General features: G+C 31.9%; 2 long non-coding RNA genes across 3 annotated transcripts; one reads left to right on the top strand and one right to left on the bottom strand.

Annotated features, from left to right (window-relative positions):
- The first annotated feature begins 5,378 nt into the window (after positions 1-5,378).
- Positions 5,379-7,359, top strand: LOC127731705 (uncharacterized). Of its 2 annotated transcripts, none has more exons than XR_007995698.1 (3): positions 5,379-6,013; positions 6,061-6,197; positions 6,245-7,359. It is a non-coding gene; the product is annotated as an uncharacterized LOC127731705 (long non-coding RNA). The 2 variants fall into 2 exon arrangements; XR_007995699.1 differs by having other exon boundaries at positions 6,335-6,745.
- Positions 7,360-8,144: 785 nt separating this feature from the next.
- On the bottom strand, positions 8,145-20,095 carry LOC127731708 (uncharacterized). Its single transcript, XR_007995702.1, has 3 exons — positions 19,960-20,095; positions 12,370-12,434; positions 8,145-8,233 (listed from the first exon to the last, which is right to left on the bottom strand). It is a non-coding gene; the product is annotated as an uncharacterized LOC127731708 (long non-coding RNA).
- Positions 20,096-23,244: the final 3,149 nt, after the last annotated feature.

Raw genomic sequence — 23,244 nt, 5'->3', positions numbered from 1 at the left:
GACTTTTACATTTTAAACTAAACATAACTGGTGGACACAAAAGTATTCACTCAGATGAAAAATGTTTTTTTCTTAAATATGGGTAAACACTAGTTAAAAAAATAGACGTGATAGTATGTATTATGTAGATGCACATTTCTATCTAATTTTAGTATATCATCAATTCCACCGTTCTATACTCTTCTAATAAGATGCAATTCACAAATCTTAAAGTTGTGATATTTTTTCTATTCTCAGTTTTATATGCCCTTCACTCTTTATTATGACTAAGACAATGTATAGTCCTAATATGAAGGAAACAATACTGAAAACTAAACTTGTTTGTAACTCTGATATTAGATTTAAAAGAACATTTCTTTATTTTAAATCGTTTATCAAGAGTAAAATAACAACTATTGGTAACATATGGAATCTTGAAACAAATACTTTCCAAAGCTGTAATTATATATATAACCGACTTAATGATAAAAGGAATTGAATAGCCCAATATTTACAAATAGGAAATATATAAAATGTACAAAGATATACTAAGGGGTATAAACAGTTTACAGTTTCAATTTGTTATCTAAATAAGACATCTAAGATCTGTACATGATTTCCGGTATTACAATAACTCCAAAAGCTTTAAAACCGAAAGATATGCAAAACGTTCTGAATCGAATACCGAACGTAAAGCATAATTGAAATGGGAAACTGAGTTTGATATAAAGATTGACTGATAGTCAGTTTGATGTAATTTAAGAAATATTGGTATTAACAAAACAAAATTGTGAATTCCATTGGAAATTCAAAAATTTCATTGTTTATACTAAATCTAGACTACATCGATTGAGCATTCTTTGATTTAAGGCTATTGCCAATTTTGGCAAAATTTCATATATTCCTATAACTGTTAAAAGAAAGAACTGTGAACCTCCTTTTTTATGACAGGCCTTTGAAGCAAATAAGATTTGGCAATAACCAAGTGTGCATAGCCAAATTGAAAATGTAGAAACTTCGAAATATAATAAAGTTTGAAAACATCACTTGCAACAATAATAGATTTATTAGACAATTGTATTGTACATATCAGTGCACATCACAGTTGAGGTGGTTATAGACAGATTTAAACCTGCAAAATGTTTACAAACGATCAAAATCAGAAAAATCTGATATATCTCATTTTTCCAACATTGTGACAACACAAGTTATCTAGACATAGAAAGCGAATAATTTTAATAATCGTAAATATCAATTTTGTAAACCAATTCTGACAGTATGTAAAAAAATGTGCATGTAATGTTGCCACTGAATGTAAGCAATGTTTCAATCACTTTATCTATATATCCGATCATGTTAAACAGATACCTGTAATACAACATGGAGGTTAAAGTATTAGTATTGCTACTCTTGTTAATGAGGAAGTGAACCGTTTAAGAACATTTCATTTTTTCTCATGTTACTTTAGCACTTAACCTTTTCGTCTGTAATCTTTTTCTTCAATTTGTTTGATGGAACTTTGTTAATATCTTTCTAGATTGTTGCGGCGATTTGATACAGTTTCGACTCTTGGCGCGACATTAAACGTCCAAATTCCAAATTCATTCGAGTATTTTTCCGTAGTAAAACATTCGCGTGAACAAACTTTAGTTAAAAAGATCCCCAAGTTATTCAGTGTTCACTAGCGCCTTACATCTATGTGTACTTTGGTAGTAACAACAATGTATAGAACATGTTCTGATAAAGGTAAAGATTTTGATTTGCTTAAAGTGGAAATACTATAGGTCAATTAAAAATAGATGACGTCCCTATACCATAAATTCAGTCGTTAAAACTATATATGTCGAAAGAAATTTCATTTCATCGCAGATGCTGATGATCAAAATGATGGTATTGATGTATGGCTGTTTGACTACCAGTGCCAAGTAAAATTAATATTCAGGACGAGAAAATGCTAATGTCATATGCACCCCGCTTTGTTCAAGACTGACATGCTAGGCCGGATTTCATTTGTGGTAGTTCACAAAGTAGCAGTCTGAAAGAAGACATGTCTTCTAATTAGTATACTACCACTGGGTCGATGCCTCTGCTGGTGGACTGATAGTCCCCGAGAGTATCACCAGCCCAGTAGCCAGTACTTGGGTACTGGCATTAAAATAACGGATTTCATATTATTCAAATTTGCTGTTACAAAATTTTGGAAATTATTTAAAATTAAGGAATGTATCTCCCTTCATGCAAAGCTCTGATTCCTTGCTCAGCTTTGGCTATACGTTTTGGTCCTTTTTATGTTTATAGCTCTTCATATTTTTAATTAGCTTTGGATTTTCAAATAGTTTTGCCTCGAGCATCACTGAAGAGACATTGATAGTCGAAATGCGCATCTGGTGCAGAAAATTGGTACCGTTTATGTTATTTCATACCGGAACATATTATTCTTAATCTGCAACAATCAATTATTGTTCTAAATCCTTAAAATTGCATGCTTAGTGGAGAAAGGTGACATACCAAATTTCAAGTCTTACATTTGACCTGGCCAATGCTCTAACATCTACCTCCCGCACTCTAGGCGAGTGCTACCACGAGATACACGATGTTGTTTCTTCATAGTAAATATAAAATTGCAAATATAGTACTAAGTTGACAGTAGTGGTCATGAGTTTAAACTTTTACAGAACTGTTTTGAGTGCTTAGTTAACAATACGGGATTAAAATAAAAAGGATGCAATACACCGTACAGTATATTTTGATTTGTTCGTTTTTATATATGTTTTGTTATCATGAAATATAAGTTCCTTCGTAGTAGAAGTTCTAAATGGAAGAAATAATATGTAATCGATTGTCCACTCGAGCAAATATTACATTATTTATTCCTAACGGAATGTATGGCATAGAATATCTGTTCATACAGGAACAGATATTTTAGCATTATTTATAACAAAGATTTATGCGGAACTTCTGTTAGGCGGAACAAATTAACGTTGCCAGTGTGTTTTTTTTTTTGTTTTTTTTTTTGGGGAGCTAAACATGCATATCATGCACCAAATTCACTTCATAAGCAGTGAAACACGGAATCAAAGCGTGGCCCCCTCCTCCCTCCACTTGTTTCAGAACATCAGTTAAAAATGGAACAACTGTTAGTCCTTTGTTTTTATTTTTTTCGTTCCTAACTTCAAGGAAAATTAAAAACGGAAAGTTCATTATCAAGAGGCAAAATCAAAAGCACAAACACATCAATCGAAATGAAAACATATTCCTGACTTGGTACAGGTATGAAAATTTCATAACGATTCTTAATTTAAAATGGCTAAGTAGAGCTGTAAATCTGTCATCACGTGCTTACAGTACTTGCAACCTTAGGCGTTACTGTTTTAGCGATCAATCAGCGGTCATCGATCAGTCACCGATCAGTCAAGTTCGCGTCAAACTCACGTCACCAATCCGTCAGACTTATAGTAAAAGTAATTGACTGATCGGACGGATCGGACGGATAGGACGGATCGAACTTTCTGACGGATTGAACTCTAGTACGTCACATGATAAACTAATACAAATTACGGAATCTTAGTTTCGTTTAATTTAATTAAAATGGCGATATGTACAATACGAAACGTTCAAGTACAACTGATCAACATTTTTTTTATTAATTATTCAGCAAAGTTTAATGAATTTAAATGAAAAGAAAAATACAGATAAAACCTAAATTTGAATATTATCATCAAAGAATGGTCCTTTCGTTTTTATTTAGGTTATATATTTTCAAACTCGGAGAGTTCTAAAACGGTGTTTATATCGCGATTTTGATTTTATTAATTTCCGAAAATAAAATCAAATGATCAGTTATTGAAAATTTTGGTGTATTATTTACAATATTTTAAAGTTTTGTATCCTTATAATCCTAAAATTAAAAAAAAAAACTTATCCCAATCGAGGCCATTAAAATAACAAATTACAAATAAAATTGCTGCAATTTTCTCTAAAGATAAGAAATATTGGTAATTTTAAACAATGCGAATAACATTTTAGTATATTTTCTCTGATATTCTTTTAATTTTATGAAAAACAACCAATCCGAAACTATAAACAGTACAAACACCCAATGACAGTCAATAACTTCCATTAAAATGATGAAATGATTGCTTTCTTGTTCAACAAAAACAAAAGTTAATGCATATTAATCCTTCATTTTTTCACATTTTATACAAAATTACTTATTAAAAGGCATTTATAACGACTGATTGCAATTGAGGTTGCATTATTTCAAATATGAGAAGAAATATTTGCATTTAAGGCTATGCGTACAAAAATTTGGTATCTTTTCCCTAAAATTCAGCATATTTTATGAAAAACAACCAATCCTTATATAGAATAAATACTGAAATCTTATGGCGGTTTACAATTTGTATTAAAATAAAGCAATAACTGCATTCTTATTCCACAAAAACAAAAGTTTAAGTATTTTAATTGTGATTATATCTAAAATCTAAATAAAGACTTATCTTGAGGCCTTTAAAATAACTAATCACAAATTAAATAACATCATTTTTCATCAAAAGAAGAATATTTTTTTGTAATTTTAAACAATGCGAACACAATTTTAGTATGTTTTCTCTGATAATCTTTTATTTTATGAAAAACAACCAATACTAAACTATAAAAAGTACAAAAATCCAATGGCGGTCAATAATTTCCAATGAAATGAAGAAATGATTGCATTCTTGTTCAACAAAAACAAAAGTTTATCCATATCTATTCTTCATTTATTCACATTTTATACAAAATAAGTTATTAAAAGGCATTTATAATGACTGATTGCAATTGAGGTTGCATTTTTTCAAATATGAGAAGAAATATCTGCATTTAAGGCTATGCGTACATAATTTAGTATCTTTTCCCTAAAATTCAGCATATTTTATGAAAAACCAACCAATCCTTATGTAAAAAAAGTACTGAAATCTTATGGTGGTTTACAATTTGTATTAAAATAAAGCAATAACCGCATTCTTATTCCACAAAAAACAAAAGTTTTAGTATTTTAATTGTGATTATATCTAAAATCTAAATAAAAACTTATCTTCAGGCCTTCAAAATTACTAATCACAAATTAAATAGCATCATTTTTTATCAAAAGAAGAATAATTTTGGTAATGTTCAACAATGCAACAAAATTTAGTATATTTCTCTGATAATCTTTTATTTTATGAAAAACAACCAATAACAGCTTCCATTTTCATTTGATTATTTCCAAATGATCAAATTCTGGATCTGGCAAGTTAAGAAGGAGACAATTTCTAACTAACAACTATAAGAACGTTGATTTTTAAAGAAGAAATGCCACATGATAGTTATCATACTGTGTACTGTACTCCTTAGATCTATTTCACTACTTGCATATCAGTTTTACATATTAACACTTGTTATAAGCTGTAAACTGTTTCCAAATGTTGCTAAGATCCCTTGATTTCTTAACCAAATTAAACTTAAGAGGCTTTAACAGAATTCTGATAAAGTCAAACTATGTGTTTCAGAAACAATCATCTTATCGGAATTATGTTTAGAACAATATCCACAAAGAGACCAGCTTAGATGCTACAGACATATAAGAATTTTGTTTAGAAGGCCATTGATACAAGATGCTACTAACTTATCAGAATTCTGTTAAGAAGGCTATTGTTATGAGATGCGACAGTCTTATCAGAATTCTGCTAAGAAGACTATTGCTTTGAGATGCGACAGTCTTATCAGAATTCTGTTAAGTATGCTATTGCTATCAGATGTGAGTCTTATCAGAATTCCGTTAAGGGTTTCATTGGTACTATATTCGATTCTTATCAGAATTCTGTTAAGAGGGCTATTGTTATGAGATGCGACTGTCTTATCAGAATTCTGTTAAGAAGGCTATTGTTATTAGATGTAAGTCTTATCAGAATTCCGTTAAGGGTTTCATTGGTACTATATTCGATTCTTATCAGAATTCTGTTAAGAAGGCTATTGTTATCAGATGCGACTGTCTTATCAGAATTCTGTTAAGAAGGTTAATGTTATGAGATGTGAATGTCTTATCAGAATTCTGTTAAGAAGGCTATTGTTATCAGATGTGAGTCTTATCAGAATTCCGTTAAGGGTTTCATTGGTACTATATTCGATTCTTATCAGAATTCTGTTAAGAAGGCTATTGTTATCAGATGCGACTGTCTTATCAGAATTCTGTTAAGAAGGTTAATGTTATGAGATGCGAATGTCTTATCAGAATTCTGTTAAGAAGGCTATTGTTATTAGATGTAAGTCTTATCAGAATTCCGTTAAGGGTTTCATTGGTACTATATTCGATTCTTATCAGAATTCTGTTAAGAAGGCTATTGTTATCAGATGCGACTGTCTTATCAGAATTCTGTTAAGAAGGTTAATGTTATGAGATGCGAATGTCTTATCAGAATTCTGTTAAGAAGGCTATTGTTATCAGATGTGAGTCTTATCAGAATTCCGTTAAGGGTTTCCACTGGTACTATATTTGAAGTGTTATCAGAATTCTGTTAAGAATTATATTGTTATCAGACGCGACAATCTTATCACTGAGAATTCTGTTAAGGACAAAATGTATATTGAAATGTTGGCATATCATTATTAAGAAATACTGTAAAGGACATGCAGGATATTGACATTTATCATATACTTAGAGTAAATAACTTATAATTTTTACAGTATGATAATAGCATTAAATTTACGTGAATTCCATATTTTCCGAAATGATGTTTAGCGGGCTGATATGAAAAATTAATCAAATGCTTCCGATTATTATCACATGCCTTTCCGTAACGTTATCGTATGGCATTCCGGCGTTACTCGGCAAATTCCGGAAAATACATCTCAATGCTACGTTTTCAGTGAAAAACTTTACAAAGTAGGGTACAAAACAATTATTAGGAAACAGGAACATTATTTTACTTTTTATATTATGTAAAATGCAAAAAAAAAAACAAACATAAAAACAAACAAACCAAGTGATACAATAAATGCATTTTTTAAAGTTTCCAGCATAATTTAGAAAGTCACTTTATAAACGTTGACTTTTCCAAACAGTGTCTATTATGTTTTGTTGATTTTTTTTTATCGTCAATATAAAAATGTATAATTTTACTGTTGTTTTTCTCCTCTGTTGAGGCATATGATAGAAAGATTTCATATCGGATGTATTACATTTGGTGTCCGACGTCCGTAAAATTTTCACTTTTTGAACTTCTACTTGAGAACCACTTAACCGGATCAATATATTAAACTGTTATTTTTCTCCATTATTGAAGCATATGATAAAAAGATCATAACATGTCATTTTTCATATCAAATGTATTATCAGCCCTCGGTTAATATCAGCCCTCGAGCCTTCGGCTCTTGGGCAGATATTGAACCTTGGGCTGATAATACATCTGATATGAAAAATGCCATGTAATAATCTGATAGTATGTCTATCAGAATTCTGACCAAAAACACATATAGTGTTGTCAGAATTATGGTAAGGACAGTATTGTTAACAAGGTAAAACGAAACATAGACATATGTATCGTATGAAAAGAAAATACCGCATTTAATTTAAAAGTAATATTATAATAATAAATGAACTCAGTTAATCGTACTTGGTGGCCTTGCAGTGAGGTGAGAGTTGTTCCTTTGTTATAAAGTCTTCGTAGAATAACAAATTGACAAATGATTGGTGAACATTTTCCTTACCTTAACATCAAATTTTGATAAAACATTAATAAACTCCCTTAAGCACATCAAATACATTTCAATTTGTAGCTACTGTCTGCTTAAAATACACACATACAACAGCAATACTTTTTTCATGTGTCCAATTAGAATTAAGAATGCTTACTGAAAGATACAAATGGAATTTTATTTGACTTAAAACGTCTGGAAAAATCATAAGTGGAAACTTTGTTACACTTCTTTAAATATTATAGTAAGTAAGATATTATGCATATTGTAATTGACAATTTTGTACAATATTCACACTTTTAGGATTTGTTAATCTTATCCTCAAATATATATATTGTTGATCATATCCTCCTAATACATGATGTAATAGCTGATACTCGTTGGAGTTATTTAGGGTCCCACACATACATGTAGAAGCACTATATATAACAGTTTTTTAAATGTTGTAGAGCATTTAGTTTCCTTTCCAACGTCAACTTGTATTTCCTAACCAACAAAAGAACAAATGTGTGGTGTTCTTCTCTAAACCAGGAAATGTTTCCTGAAAAAGAAAGAAAATGAAAATTCAAAACCCTATTAGAGTTTCTTTGATACATTAAGTATGAATAAAAGGAGAAGTGAGGTACATGTCAATGAACCAGCAACCTAACCACATCCTGAATGTCAAAATACCTGTTCAACAAAAGAATGTATGGGTGCCACATGTGGAGCAGGATCTGCTTACCCTTCCGGAGCACCTGAGATCACCCCCAGTTTTTGGTAGGGTTCGTGTTGCTTAGTCTTTAGTTTTCTATGTTGTGTCATCTGTACTATTATTTGTCTATTTGTCTTTTTATTTTTGGCCATGGCGTTGTCAGTTTGTTTTCGATCTATGAGTTTGACTGTCCCTCTTCTATCTTTCGTCCCTCTTTTTTAATATCGTTCGAATTAATTTCTAATCAAATGAGTTTAGATTATTCAAACTTCCACATATTTGCACTTAACACCAAATCTACAAACAATAAAAATCAATAAGAAATTACAGGAAACACTGACGAGGTTACCGGTTTTAAGCAGAAATATAAACTTGGGTCGGTAAAAAACAAAATTTCACATCACCCACCCTTTATATCAAAATGAAGGACTCTTTAGTTCATAACAAGAAACACAATGTAAGCGATCTTAAAGTCAACCGTCTTGAGATTATGTAATGCATCACATGCACCGATAATTTGACAGCCACTGATTTGAATATACATTAGTTCATCATAAACACCGAGATCTTGACAGTCAAACATTTTAAGCTACATAAAAGTAACACAAGCACCGAGATATTGACTGACACTCATCTTGAGGTATATATTGATACACCACAAGCAACAAAATCCTAATAGACACTGATATTGAGATACAGTAATGCACCAGAAGCACCAAGAGATCTTAACAGTCACTCATCTTGAGAAACAGGATAGCATCACAAGCACCGAGATCTTGACAGTCACTCATCTTGAGATACAGTATAATATCACAAGCACCGAGATCTTGACAGTCACTGATCATCTTGAGAAACATAAAGCATCACAAGCACCGAGACCTTGACAGTCACTCATCTTGAGAATCAATAAAGCATCACAAGCACCGAGGTCTTGACAGTCACTCATCTTGAGATACAGTAAAGCAACACAAACACCGAGATCTTGTTAGTCACTCATCTTGAGATACAATAATGAATCACAAGCACCGAGATATTACAGTCAATCATCATGAAAACAATAAAGCAACACAAGCGCTGAGATCTTGAAGGTCACTCATCATGAGATACAATAAAGCAACACAAGCATCGAGATCTCACAGTCACTCATCTTGAGATACACTAATGCACCACAAGCAACGACAAATATTGACAATCACTCATCTTGAGATACAATAATGAATCACAAGTACCAAAATTTCACAGTCAATGATCATGAGAAACAAGAAAGCAACACAAGCACTAAGATCTTGACAGTCATTCATCTTAAGATACAGTAAAGCAACACTAGCACCGAGATCTTGTTAGTCACTCATCTTGAGATACAATAATGAATCACAAGCACCGAGATATTACAGTCAATCATCATGAAAACAATAAAGCAACACAAGCGCGGAGATCTTGAAGGTCACTCATCATGAGATACAATAATGCAACACAAGCATCGAGATCTTGACAGTTACTCAGCTTGAGATACAATAATGAATCTATGCACCGAGATCTCACAGTCACTCATCAAGAGATACAGTAAAGTAAAACAACACCGAGATCTTGACAGTCACTCGTCTTCAGATACAGAAAAGAATTACAAGCACCGAGATCTCGCAGTCACTGATCTTGAGAAACAGTTAAGCAACACAAACACCGAGATCTTTTAATAGTCACTCATCATGATATGCAGTACAAAAGATCAAGCACTGAGATCTCACAGTCACTCATCTTGATAAACAACAAAGCAGCACAAACACTGCGATCTCTACAGTCACTCATATTGAAAAACATTAACTTCAAAGCAGATTCTGATAATCATCTATTTTGGAGTATATCCATACACCACAAGCATCGAGATCTAGACAGTCACTCATCTTGAGAAACAGTAAAACAACACAAGCACCAAGATCTTGATAGTCACTCGTCTGGAGAAACAGTAAAACAACAGAAACACCGAGAACTTAACAGTCACTTATATTGAGACGTGTTCGTACACCACAAGCACCGATAACTTGACAGTCACTCAACATAAAGATGTTCATACACCACAAGCATCGAGAACTTGTCGGTAACTCACTTGAGATATATGCATACACCACAAGCATCGCGATCTTGACAGTCACTCATCTTGAGAATCAATAAAGCATCACAAGCACCGAGATCTTGACAGTCACTCATCTTGAGATACAGTAAAGCAACACAAGCACCGAGATCTTGTTAGTCAGTCATCTTGAGATACAATAATGAATCACAAGCACCGAGATATTACAGTCAATCATCATGAAAACAATAAAGCAACACAAGCGCTGAGATCTTGAAGGTCACTCATCATGAGATACAATAAAGCAACACAAGCATCGAGATCTCACAGTCACTCGTCTTGAGATACAGTAATGCACCACAAGCAACGACAAATATTGACAATCACTCATCTTGAGATACAATAATGAATCACAAGTACCAAAATTTCACAGTCAATGATCATGAGAAACAATAAAGCAACACAAGCACTAAGATATTGACAGTCATTCATCTTAAGATACAGTAAAGCAACACTAGCACTGAGATCTTGACAGTTACTCAGCTTGAGATACAATAATGAATCTATGCACCGAGATCTCACAGTCACTCATCAAGAGATACAGTAAAGTAAAACAACACCGAGATCTTGACAGTCACTCATCTTCAGATACAGAAATGAATTACAAGCACCGAGATCTTGCAGTCACTGATCTTGAGAAACAGTAAAGCAACACAAACACCGAGATCTTTTAATAGTCACTCATCATGATATGCAGTACAAAAGATCAAGCACTGAGATCTCACAGTCACTCATCTTGATAAACAACAAAGCAGCACAAACACTGCGATCTCTACAGTCACTCATACTGAGAAACATTAACTTCAAAGCAGATTCTGATAATCATCTATTTTGGAGTATATCCATACACCACAAGCATCGAGATCTAGACAGTCACTCATCTTGAGAAACAGTAAAACAACACAAGCACCAAGATCTTGACAGTCACTCGTCTGGAGAAACAGTAAACCAACAGAAGCATCGAGAACTTAACAGTCACTTATATTGAGACGTGTTCGTACACCACAAGCACCGATAACTCGACAGTCACTCAACATAAAGAAGTTCATACACCACAAGCATCGAGAACTTGACGGTAACTCACTTGAGATATATGCATCCACCACAAGCATCGCGATCTTGACAGACACACATCCTGAGATATTGGCAAACACCCTCCACAAGCAATGAGATCATGACGGTCATTCACTTTAAGATACAGTAATGAACCACAAGCACCTTTGTCTGTATGGAAATATATTCTTTGATTAAAACACATTACTAGTGCCTCTTCAAAGATACTAGGCAAGTTATTTTAAAATTGGTATATAATATAGATGGGTAAAGCAGAAAGTTTGTGCACACGCAACACTAGTTTACAAAATGTACTGCCGGTAGCAAATTCGTCTATCTAGACTATGTGTGTTGTGTTCTGCTTTTTGTCTGTGTACATGTATTTTCTCGTAGGGGTCGGGTCTTCGTTGTTGTGGTCTGATGTACGAAGAAAAGCGATATTCAAGTATAAAAATACGATTTATCAAAATTTCTTTTTCAGCTACTTTGTTACCTAGTAATATTTTCAACCACAGACGACAAATATGCTTCCATAAATTGCCCTGTTAATGAATTTTGATGATGATCAGTTTTGTAAACACATTTAGTATCTGACTGTTATTTTTAAGAAAACAGAAGATAAGAACAAAAGAGTTACTATTTAAAGATATTAATATTTAAGAGCTGCCAGGTAAAAAACAAACAAGAAATTATTTGGAGCTTTAAAGGAATCAAAATATAAATATACAAATATTCAACAAATATAGTTGTACAATTATGCTTTCTGTTTGTTTTCCATTTGAAAGTGATTTATAAGGATTACCTATCTTTTGAGTTCGTATAGATTGTTCACCAGGTCAGCCTTCTCATCGAAATCATCTTGGTAACCTGAAATACAATAACTAAATCAATTTAAAAAAGTACATGTAATGTATGGAACATATACATATTTGTATACGAGTCACAGAGACAAATAACTAATATAGGATCCAAACAAATTACCATGCACATCTCCTTATTTTCATATTAATTCATGCTTCAGGATACACGAAGGACACATTTTGCGTAAAAAACATATTAAATGCAAGCGCCATGTATTCTTTGTGCATTTTTAGGAGCCATATAAAGATTGCGATTTTTTATCAAAAGCAAGCTCTTATCGCTAATTTGACACCGTGAATCAATTTTTGGTAGCATACGTTACTGTCAAACCAATTTTCTGAAATCCTAGTTAAACAAATTTGATTCTCAAAATTAGTGATTCTTAAATTGACCTTAGTTGCAATCTTTAATACAAAAAGATGTTTATCAGAAAAAAAAAATAATTTAAATTTTTACCGCAAATCCCCAAACTTTTATTAACAATTAGTTTTTGTTTTGTTTCCTGGAATCAATCGGCATATACATTGGTGTTAATAATCATTAAATTAATGTTTAAAATTCTACTCCAAAAAATGTATCTCGAAGTCTGTGATAAAACGAAAATATGCCACATTAATTATGTGGTAGATGCTATCAATGCAAAAGGACAATGCTGACTGCCAAACAGTTTTTTCAGTAAAATACGTAAAAGTAAAATAATAAACTATGTAAATAAAAGCACATGGTAAAAACTTTGTATATATATATACCAGCATTTGTGGGAAGCTAATCCTTCAAGCACCTGTTGATACCAATTGCCCAGCTGTTAATCTCTGACCACTTGGTCATATCTTATTAAATCGCAATGAAAATTAATTTATACAACTATGCAGGACAAAAGCGGATTTTAGGGGGGGGGGAGGGGCAGGGTGCCCGGATCTCCCCTTTGTTGGAAAATTTGTGTTGATATAGGGAATCACTGATGCATGACTGGAGCGGGCCTCCTCTGCGTCAGTCAGTGCTCCCTCTTTTATGTACATTTCTGGATCCGTTACTGCAGGTAAACAAAGAAAATATAAGAGAACAAAACTGTAGAGGGAAAAGTCTTAAGTGAAAACATATATTTATAGATAAATATTAAGTGTAAGATTAGTTTAAAAAAACAACTCTGACAAATGTTCTTTCTAAGACAAGAAGAATTTGTATCTGAATCTGACAGCGACATTCACAACACTTATTATTCTAGACAAATAACCTTGATAATATTGATTTTTTTTAACTAAATTTTCGTTTTATTTTGGAGAGGACAGTATGTTGTATGAAAATATCTCTTCTCTTATACATGTACATTTTTCGAGACATTTTAAAGTGTCTGTGTCCTTGTTTATTTCACAGTACAACCTGTTTCTTTTTAAATATGAATGATAATTATTATTTAATAGTGAGAATGATGTTAAATATTAATTACATGCGTTGGTCACTTAAACTGGGCCCCTGTTGTGTTCACGTATTGTGTGGTTCTATTGATAAGATAAATGATTAAGAACGCTTCTGGGGTGTTCCCAGAGGAATGTTTCTAAATATTTTGCATTTATATTCAGTTTTCCAGTGATTTACAAACATGGGAATTGTGATCAAAAAATGAAAAAAAAAGAAACTTTATGGGTACCCCTATGGTTTGGCCTTGATGTGTGTTGTAAAAGCGATTATTTTCTACAACAGCGTGTTCCAGTTATTGGATAATGTGTTTCTGAATGATTTTATTGGTCTCGAAAAAAATGAAAGGTGAACATTAGGAGTTTTGGTACCCAGCAGTTAAATCAATATTTCAAAAATCTGAGACACGTGGTTTTATTGCTAGTGTTTGGTCAATATTAAAGAGATGAAAACAAATGTGTCCTTCCATTTGACGCATATTTCATCCAAGTTTGGGAGCAAGTTTTTGGCAGATATATATAATGAGCTGTATAATTTCTTAATAATCATACCAAAAATTAGATTTGCTGTAGATTAAGAACACGAGTAATAGTTCAGCTTGTAAAAACAGTGAATAACCGGTTAATGAAAAACAGATATTTTCAAAATTTGCTTCAGATGTTGACTCTTGATTATACAACAGCTTCTGTCCAAGCTTCATAATATTCTAAGAAGGTTTGAAAAAAATATTGATGTGAAAAAATAATCTTAATCCAAAATATGTATCTAAATGTTAACTTCCAATTATTTTAGTCCATTAATGAAAGGGAAAAATGTCTCAAAATTTTTCTCTGGATACTGTCTTTTGAATATGAGCAAACTTCTGTCAAAGTTCTGTCATAAATCTCCATGAAGGTTTGACAAAGTTATATATGTGCGAAAACCTTTTAATCATTAAATAAATAGTTTCAATTTGATAAAAAACGAATAAAACCAAGATGAAGAATACAATTTTCTGACTGAAACCCTGTTGTGCTTATCGAAGTCTTCCATCAAAAACTTGGCCAAAGAAAACTATGAACAAGAAAACTTCGAAAAAGAAAATTTGAACAAGAAAACTTGGTCAAAGTCATCTGTTCAATGTCACTATCAAAGTTTTTCATAATTTTCTTTTTAAAAGGCGGGATTTCTATGTTTACTTGAAGAAATATGGCTCTAATAAACTTTTCACTGTGTATTATCATTTTGAGAAGGTGAAGGATTAATCGTAAAATAGTAAAGAAAACGGGAAGAAGAAACTGGCTTCTAAGAAGAAGGCAGAGTAGTACCGAACAGAATCCTTCAAGAACTTCACAGTGAATATCTCCGAGGTCGAATTAAGGAATTATTTTGAAATTGAAAAAGCGACATTCAATCTGCTTTTGGCCAGATCGAACCAATGGTCAAAATACATTCTACAAATTCCCACATTCATATATCGATTTATTTCTCCACATTGTTTTCTTTTTGCTCTAACTGGAACTCATTCTACCATTTCCGATAAATTTGCCATGTACTTTTGTTTTGTGAACAAAATATTAATCATTTCTAAACAACACTATGATGGGCTAATTCCCGTCAAAATACAACAAAGTTTCAAGAAAATTCGAATGAGATTCTATTCCATTAAAGTCCGTGAAAGTTTTTGTCATCAGTATTTTTCACAGTCAACTGTTGTCATTAGAACAAATCTTTCCAAAACTTGGACCTAGTATTCTTAGACAAAGAAAATTTTAATAGTGACTACGAGTCTTTAGTGCAATGTTGAAAAATTTCATGTCGGTTCGAAGACGCCTTTTTTTAAACGATAGACTGACCCTATGTTTACGACACCGAAGATATCGAGGACGAGAACGTCCCACAACTGGTGGATTGTAGTGTCTCGCTTCCGCAACACTTGTTGCCAGCTCGACCGCAAATTCGTCATCGCGAAACAGTTTATACAAACCTATCGAGTTCAATAATGATAATGATGTGCAATAAAACGTTGAAGTAACTACTCCGTGGAGAAATTGACCAAGACGTTCTAAGTCAGGAACCTGTTTTTCAGTGGTTGTCGTTTGCTGATAAGTATTTCTTGTTTCTCGATTTTTATTTAGATAAGACCGTTGGTTTTCCTGTTTCATTTTTCTTTTTGGTCCTTTATAGCTTGCTGTTCGGTGTGGGCCAAGGCTCCGTCTTGAAGGCCGTACTTTGACCTCTTATGGTTTACTTTTTACATGTTGTGACTTGGATGGAGAGCTGTCTCATTGGCACTCATACCACATCTTCTTATATCTATATAAGTTCCTAACATACGGCTATGCCGGGTTTATGAATTTATTGAAATTGGTTATGTGATTTAATTTATATTCAAATAAAGATTTCTTGCTATTTTGCAATTCACAGTGCTATTGCGCAATACTTAGTAAATCTGTTTTCAGACTATATACCAAGAATTAGCAAAAGAAATTGTGACCCCGGAGGGAAAAAAAATTGACCCCCCCCCCCCCCCCCCCCCAAAAAAAAAAAAAATTTTTGTACCCTTCCCCTCAAAAAAAATAATATTTAAAGAAGTTTTGTTTTTTTATAAAATGTGGTACAATTCAAGAGACATTCATACACTTCAACACAAATAATTGTCTGAAAACTAGAATCATGCTTGTTTTGGCCTCTAATTCCTGGACGGTTTGGGCAATTAGCCCAAAAATGAATCTCAACCTTCTACTTATGGTATTGAACCTTGTAGTATAATTTTAGAGCAATCAAAATACTTAAACATAAGTTATTGTCCTGAAACTAGAAAAATGTTTGTTTTGGGCCCCTTTTTGGCCTCTTTTTCCTATACGGATGTGACCATCACCCCCATAAACAATCCCAACCTTCCTTTTGTGGTATTGAACCTTTAGGTAAAATTTCATAGAGATGCGTACACTTAAACTAAAGTTATTTTCCGGAAACTAAATGTCTTCGGACGACGACGTGATAGCAATATACGAACGTATTTTTTTTGCGGTCGTATAAAAACGAGTAAGAAACGTCGCACGATACTGGTGTTATTTTGATGAAATCGTAGACAAGACACACTCATGTCATTAATTTATAAACAATAAAATTGATATTCTGAAGTATTATGTATCATTTTAAAGCTTTTAAATTCTACTTTCAGAATATTGCAATTTTGTATATGTAACAGACTATTTTCATTAAGTAAAAAACAATAAAACCTTTATTTTTGAATATTATTTCCTTGTCCCGCGTTACACTTTAAGTTTTGTGAAATTCTGAATATCGTAAAAAACATATAAAAAATTCCACCAACCTATATAAAAGTTTTGTCTACAACAAACACGTCATAATTGGTCGATGATGTATATATATATGTCGGTTTCTTTCTTTGAAAAGACTGATTTTTTTTTAAAAGGGACGAAGATGATACAAATTATGTGTCCCATGCACGAAAAATTGCCGTCATTTTTCTAAATTGTCCCCAAAAATGGGAATAACAGAGCAACCACCATGTCGTAGGTAACTAATTCTTATACTTGTATTTTGTACAAAGCTCACACTTTCGCCTCATGCAATTATCAGGTTTTTTTTAAATAATTTCTTTTTGAGTTGAATAACAATGTCCGACATTTTGTCCCCTTCAAAACCAATTGACATAGTGTTACGTTTTTCTGTTTTTTTCATGATATTTATTTGATGCAGTGCTATTCACTACATAAAAAAGTATAGGGGATAAAAGTACAAACAATTCTCTCTATTTTGATATTTATTTCTCATAAATTTAATCTAAAATACGAAATATCATGCAGATACATCTACAATGTCCGATACAATGTCCCGACATACGATTTTGACGTTATGTAACAAAATATACAAATGTTACGACTATTTGTCATTATTGCGGTATTCACAGACGATTCGGAATACGGCTATTTTTTGGTTGCTTGTGAAGAAAACTTTTAATGTTTTAGGTAAAAGCTCTACCAATTCATTGGAGGGGAAATATTTCCTCGCGGAACAGAAGTGTTTTCCGGACTTTGTTATGATCGACAGGCCCATCCGCTACAACACAAATTAATAGAAAGGAAAGCAGCTATTATTCCCGCTGATTCCCTTGCATATATTTGTGAAGAACTCAATGAAACTGTCATGCTAACTATATTGTAGTCCATTCGCCTCAACATTCTGGATTGTATAAAAGAATGCATTTGCAGTGCGTTGTGTATTAAAAAGAAATTGATTGCTTTTTGTAATTAAAATGTATACTATTCAAATGATTTCAATTCAATTAACATTTTTATTTTTAATTTGTTAATAAAAAGCTTAGTATCTACTATCTAAGAAAAATATGAATCTTAAGGTATTTCGCTCATAAAATCCGTTAAAATTTATTTTAGAACTTGAGCCATCTTAAAAACGTGCATTCTAACGTTTTTGTTTTGGCTTACGTATTCAAGTGTGTAACGTTAGGTGACACCAGTTTCGTGCGACGTTTTTTAAAATATTCTTCATAGAAATTCAATGTTAAGCAGCAGCCCATTTTGAGACCTCAAGTCCATATCATGTTTCCCAGTATGCCGGAGGATTTCTTGGCTAATTGTTATAATTTGAATGCAAACAAAACGATCATTGAAGGATTGGCAAATCGGACAAGTGAAAATTCTTAAGAGATTTTCCTTATCATTAATCAAATAGTGTATATGTCAAGTATTTGCTTCAATACTATATAAACAATTATAATAACAACTTAATGCTATCATATTTTATAATTAATTAATGCTATGTAATGTGATAAATTCAATACATAATTCTCGAGACCTCATATTATAGATAACATGTAAATACTAGTTTTTAATATTTCAAATAAAAATAAAATTTGAGAAACCACAAGCGGAGCGGTAAATACTGTCCATCGATCTAAACAATGATAAACCATAATACTTTTATTTAACCAGTTGGCACTCATAAACCAAAGAATGGCTAATTAATTCATCCCTTGGTATCTTCAGCCTCCTTTTTATCAACACATTTATTCATTTTAGAAATGATATAATGTTTGAATCTTTTGTCAGAGCAATACATTTATGTAGAGTGTAAATACAAGTTTTTTTTCTTTTTTTCTCACTTTTTTAAATTTAAATATATTTAACATGGAAATAAAGTAGAAAAATAAATATATTTAATGCGGTGACCCTGTATATAGGTGGAAATCTCAAAGAAGAGAAAAAAGAAACTTAAGATACTACGTATATACTAATTTCCCAAAATGATTTATTCACTCGCAAGGTTATTTGCATTTTCTATTTCATGAAACAATAAGAAATTTCCTAACAACTAATCAATTTCCCATCAATATAATCTATTGTTATACGAAATTGATTTATCATATATAAGTTTCGCTTTTCATTGACGCTAGTATTAAAACTAAATATTGTGTAAATTAAATACGACATTCATTTTTTTTCATAACGAAAAAAAAGATACATATAATAATTTCGTGATATATGAAAAAATATTAAACTTGATATATTCACAAGTGCCTTAAGTGTATATTGCTTAGACATAGCAGCAGCAAAGTCATATAGCAGCCCCTGTCGACCAACGTTTTTGTTACATATATTAATTTGTTCAATATACTGTACTGTCATTCCATTTGCAAACACAATGCGGTTTGGGGGTTGTCTTCTAGTCTTTGTTCGCTGTCTTTTTGTCAATACACCAGACTAGTTTTGTATTTATAATTTCAAAAATGCTAGGGGCATATGAATTATGTAGAGATAAATGACACTTCTTTTTAAAAAAAACTTGTCGATACAATTCCGGACTTGTACATCAAAATGAGATGACCCCATCTGTGATGTTTTTAGAAAATATAAATGATGCACAAGCATCACTAGTTGAAAACAGAACTTTTAACTGAAACCATCTGTCGAAATGTTCGAGTGAAAGTTCCTTCTGCTACAACATGACACCATCTCTTGGAAGGCTGGTTACGACCATACTCGATTAAACAACTGACATATAGTTACGCCAAACAAAGTTACGTCTATATTAACCTTTTCTTCGTTTACAATTAAATATACAATGTATATGCAATATTTGTACTCACCTATATCATATTTCTTTGAAACGTCCTCCTCGTTATATAAATACTCAATATTGCCTTCCATGACCTGGAATCGAATTTGAATTTTGAACCAATGAAAAAATAGAGATGTAACGGCGCTTATTTTCAAAATTTTCAAACTATACTATCTCTACTTCTGTTCCACTTTAAATGTTTGAAATACGTATGGGAATAAAGTAACCGAGTTTAAACGTTAGCATGCCATCTTAAAACATATAAATACATACTGAATATTTGTTCCGGATCAACAAATTACAAATTGAAAATTATTGAAACTTGTGAAATCGTGTTAGTTAGTCAGTCATACACAAGTTTTTGGAATATACTGTGTTCTGGAATTTAAAAAACCCAACAACAACAATGCAAATATCTATCAACCAGTGTTAATGTGGTGACATCTTTACAAGCAAGTCTTACATCTTTTTGTGATAAATACTTTGGGAAGACTTTACGTAATGATGACAGAAGTTCAATTATGGAGACGAGACTAGTGAAAACGGTGAGTGTTTCTTTTATTCACAATGTGTCACTATAAAATTAAATGTTTAAATCTCAAAATATCTTAACTTATACAATAATTAAGCCAGTAAATCATCATTTCGCCCTTTCCAAATAAATGTTCCCATTAAAATGCAAATTATTATCGTCCAAAAACAGGGGTTCCAACCCCGAACCCCCACCCCCTGGACCGCAACTGGTGTAACAAATCCAATATAAATCACACATCTTTTGACTGATAAATTTCGGTTCATATTTCATTTTGAATTTCCTTAATTTTTGACTAATATGATACGGAAAGTAATATCATAGTTTTCTTTGTCATAATACGAAATAGTTAATTATGTTCAGTCATTTTTAAACTGACAACGACATGGCTATAAAGATAAACAGACAAACAACAGAACACAACCCTAAAGGATCATAAAGACTGAGCAACACGAACCCCACCACGAGTTAATTATATATATATATTTTTATATCATTTATTTATATAAATGATATTGTCGGTCCAAAAATTATATAATAATTTAAAAAAAAAGGAAAACAAATAAAAAAACGTCTGCTCTAAGACAGAAACGGGAGAACCAATATAATCGATTGATATAAGTATGAAGTCCTGCACTACATCATGTACATGTATGCTATAAAACTAAAACACTTTCAGCATGTTTTGTTCACACCATAATCATGAAAATCACCATCGTCAATTTTTTGTTATTATCAGAAATATTATTATTATACATGTTATATTAGTAGTGTTGTTGTTCTGTACCAGACACACTGATATTAATATATAATTATTTGTACTTATTCATTTATTCAATTAATACTTATCAAAACTTTAAAACATCTATGAGAATATTATATAGTTAACAAAAAACTATCAAAATACTATCTTCATGAATTTGAATGCTAAAAATAGTATATTTTTATGCGTACCTCCATTAAGAATTCCAAGAGTAAAATGCTGTGTAAAGGTTTCACAAACAAACCGTGTGCTGTATTTGGCGGGAGACACACACTATTATTATAGATTACAATCACCGTTTAGACAGCTAGTAAAACCATATGGTTCATACACATGGATTAAGAGATACAATGAGGCATTTCTTATCGGATGAAATACTTGTCAAGAAAGATGTTATATTAACTGCAATTATGGCTCCAAAATTAGGGGAGTCAGGAAAAATTGTGTTTTGCACCCCCTTTTTTGCCAAACATCTTTTTTTTAACAAATGAAAGATGACGCTGACTTATTTTTTTTTCTCTTCCCTTGTCGCTTTCAGAAGTCTATTGGATAATTACGTTCATACCGGTAGAGGACATTTTAGCGCATAAATCATGTTAATAGGGCATTTTAGCGAAAAAAATCATGGGTGACGTTTTAGCTCCAAAGTATAACCCAATTTAGCGCATGATGTTTAATCCATTTTAACAAAAAGTTAAATTATCAATGCCCATTTTAGCGCAAGATTTATAACCCATTTTAACGAAAATTTTAATTGTCAATGATTATTAGCGACATAAATTAATTAATAGTATATTAATAAATTTTAATAGAATCAAGACAGCACAATACAAAAAATATCATGTTCATTAACATGATCAAAATACAGCACTTAAAGTCTACTGAAAAGTTTAACTCAAATGTAACAAGTCCGTTTTAGCCTGGAATCTATATCCTAACCATTTGCTAACGGAGGTACATGTACGTAACGACCTCTTGATATACCCCTTGTGCATTTACTTCTCATTAAATATACATCTTTTTAATCCTGTTAAATAAAATAGTTCGTAAAGGATTATTACTATTGCAATAAACATGATAAATAAAAAAAAAATATATTTACCATCAATTTGTTTACAGTTATTATACAGTTCAAGTTATATAGTCTGTTTTACTTGGAATATTCCTGAAACGACCAGGGGCCGGCTTCACGAAGCTATCATAAGACCTGTCATAAGACATATCTTAGAACATGTCTTATGACCCTCTTATGACTATCCTATGACATATCTCAGACCTCGTCTCGAAGCTGTCTTAGGATGATCTTAGCAAAGATATCCTAAACATGTCGCAACTTCTTTAAATTTAAAAAAAATAAAGAATAAGTGTAATTTATATAAATAGTCTAATATGCATATGAACTTAAAAAACAAAATTGAGAAAAGGGAATAAAATTATAACATTTCTTTGTACAAGTGAGTTGAATTCAATATGTCCCTGTATCGGCTTAAAATAATAAGGGTAAAAGGATAAAATCGTGCACTCTTGATACCAATACATCGAATGTTCATTGTTGACAAATCATGATATAAATCCTTCAACCAATACAGATTTAGTTGTGAGCAGGACATGGAGAATAGATAATTGGATAAGAATTAGATAATTTGCAAAATCAATATAAAAACTGCGTATTATTTACATAAATAAACTTATGACTATCCTAAGACACCTCTCGTGTAGTCCTAACTTTATGACCAACTTTAAGAGATGTCCTAATTTAGGACCACTTTGTGAAACCCACTTAGGACTAAGATATGTCGTAAGACCATCCTAAAACATGTCTTAGTCCTAAGAAAGCTTTGTGAAACTGGCCCCAGGCTCTTTTTATTTCCAAATCATGATCACTGCTGCGAAAATTTGTTATAAGTTGTCTACTTTTAATTTAACCTGCTTCATTGAATAGAACTTACTATATGACTTAAAGAATACTTTTGAATATTATTCAAGTTATGTAAATTTTGAAATGTTATATGTTTGAA

Source organism: Mytilus californianus, unplaced genomic scaffold (assembly GCF_021869535.1).
Source record: "Mytilus californianus isolate M0D057914Y unplaced genomic scaffold, xbMytCali1.0.p SCAF_20, whole genome shotgun sequence".
Lineage (NCBI taxonomy): Eukaryota > Metazoa > Mollusca > Bivalvia > Mytilida > Mytilidae > Mytilus > Mytilus californianus.
Note: the sequence above shows the minus strand (reverse complement) of the source record. Positions and strands in the feature narration are given on the sequence as shown.